Source organism: Arachis stenosperma, chromosome 6, assembly GCF_014773155.1.
Source record: "Arachis stenosperma cultivar V10309 chromosome 6, arast.V10309.gnm1.PFL2, whole genome shotgun sequence".
NCBI lineage: Eukaryota > Viridiplantae > Streptophyta > Magnoliopsida > Fabales > Fabaceae > Arachis > Arachis stenosperma.
In genome coordinates this window covers 102,392,275-102,394,408 of record NC_080382.1, presented here as the reverse complement: position 1 = coordinate 102,394,408, position 2,134 = coordinate 102,392,275, and the positions used below count along the sequence as shown (strand labels likewise).

General features: G+C 42.5%; 1 non-coding gene across 1 annotated transcript; it reads left to right on the top strand.

Moving 5' to 3' along the window:
• The first annotated feature begins 1,627 nt into the window (after positions 1–1,627).
• LOC130937790 (small nucleolar RNA R71) lies at positions 1,628–1,735 on the top strand. The gene has a single exon (XR_009068989.1). It is a non-coding gene; the product is annotated as a small nucleolar RNA R71 (small nucleolar RNA).
• The last annotated feature ends 399 nt before the right edge of the window (positions 1,736–2,134 follow it).

Sequence of the window (2,134 nt, the reverse complement as noted above, 5' to 3'; positions counted from 1 at the left end):
GTTCAACACCAAACTTAGAGTTTGGTTGTGGCCTCCCAACACCAAACTTAGAGTTTGACTTTGGGGGCTCTATTTGTCTCTGATTTGAGGGAAGCTCTTCAAGCTTCATCTCCATGGTGACAGAGGGATATCCTTGAGCCTTAAACACCAAGGATTTTTCATTCACTTGAATGATCAGTTCACCTCTATCAACATCAATCACAGCCTTTGCTGTGGCTAGGAAGGGTCTGCCAAGGATGATGGATTCATCCATGCACTTCCCAGTCTCCAGGACTATGAAATCAGTAGGAATGTAATGGTCTTCAACTTTTACCAAAACATTCTCTACAAGTCCATGAGCTTGTTTTCTTGAGTTGTCTGCCATCTCCAATGAGATTCTTGCAGCTTGTACCTCAAAGATCCCTAGCTTCTCCATTACAGAGAGAGGCATGAGGTTCACACTTGACCCTAAGTCACACAGGGCCTTCTTGAAGGTCATGGTGCCTATGGTACAAGGTATGGAAAACTTCCCAGGATCTTGTCTCTTTTGAGATAATTTCTGCCTAGACAAGTCATCCAGTTCTTTGGTGAGCAAGGGAGGTTCATCTTCCCAAGTCTCATTTCCAAATAACTTGTCATTTAACTTCATGATTGCTCCAAGGTATTTAGCAACTTGCTCTTCAGTGACATACTCATCCTTTTCAGAGGAGGAATACTCATCAGAGCTTATGAAAGGCAGAAGTAAGTCCAATGGAATCTCTATGGTCTCATTTTGAGCCTCAGATTCCCATGGTTCCTCATTGGGGAACTCAGAGGAGGTTGGTGCACGCCCATTGAGGTCTTCCTCAGTGGCATCCACCTCCTCTCTTTGCTCTCCATATTCGGCCATGGTTATGGCTTTGCACTCTCCTTTTGGATTTTCTTCTGTATTACTTGGGAGAGTACTAGGAGGGAGTTCAGTAACTTTCTCGCTCAGCTGACCCACTTGTCCTTCCAAATTTCTGATGGAGGACCTTGTTTCATTCATGAAACTTTGAGTGGTTTTGATTAGATCAGAGACCATTGTTGCTAAGTCAGAGGTATTCTGCTTAGAACTCTCTGTCTGTTGCTGAAAAGATGATGGAAAAGGCTTGTTATTGCTAAACCTGTTTCTTCCACCATTATTATTATTGAAACCTTGTTGAGGTCTCTCTTGATTCTTCCATGAGAAATTTGGGTGATTTCTCCATGAAGAATTATAGGTGTTTCCATAGGGTTCTCCTAGGTAATTCACCTCTTCCATTGAAGGGTTCTCAGGATCATAAGCTTCTTCCTCAGATGAAGCTTCCTTAGTACTGCCGGGTGCATTTTGCATTCCAGACAAACTTTGAGAAATAAAATTGACTTGTTGAGTCAATATCTTGTTCTGAGCCATTATGGCATTCAGAGTGTCAATCTCAAGAACTCCTTTCTTCTGATTAGTCCCATTATTCACAGGATTCCTTTCAGAAGTGTACATGAATTGGTTATTTGCAACCATTTCAATTAGCTCTTGAGCTTCTGTAGGCGTCTTCTTCAGATGAAGAGATCCTCCAGCAGAGCTATCCAAAGACATCTTGGATAGTTCAGAGAGACCATCATAGAAGATACCTATGATGCTCCATTCAGAAAGCATGTCTGAGGGACATTTTCTGATTAATTGTTTGTATCTTTCCCAAGCTTCATAGAGGGATTCTCCATCCTTCTGTCTGAAGGTTTGGACTTCCACTCTAAGCTTACTCCATTTTTGAGGTGGAAAGAACTTTGCCAAGAAGGCATTGACTAGCTTTTCCCAAGAGTCCAGGCTATCCTTAGGTTGTGAGTCCAACCATATTCTAGCTCTGTCTCTTACAGCAAAAGGGAATAGCATCAGTCTGTAGACCTCAGGGTCAACCCCATTAGTCTTGACTGTGTCACAGATTTGCAAGAACTCAGCTAAAAACTGATGAGGATCTTCCATTGGAAGTCCATGGAATTTGCAATTCTGTTGCATTAGAGAAACTAATTGAGGCTTAAGCTCAAAGTTGTTTGCTCCAATGGCAGGGATAGAGATGCTTCTCCATAGAAGTTGGGAGTAGGTGCAGTAAAGTCACCCAGCACCTTCCTTGCATTGTTGGCATTGTTGTTGTTTTCGGCT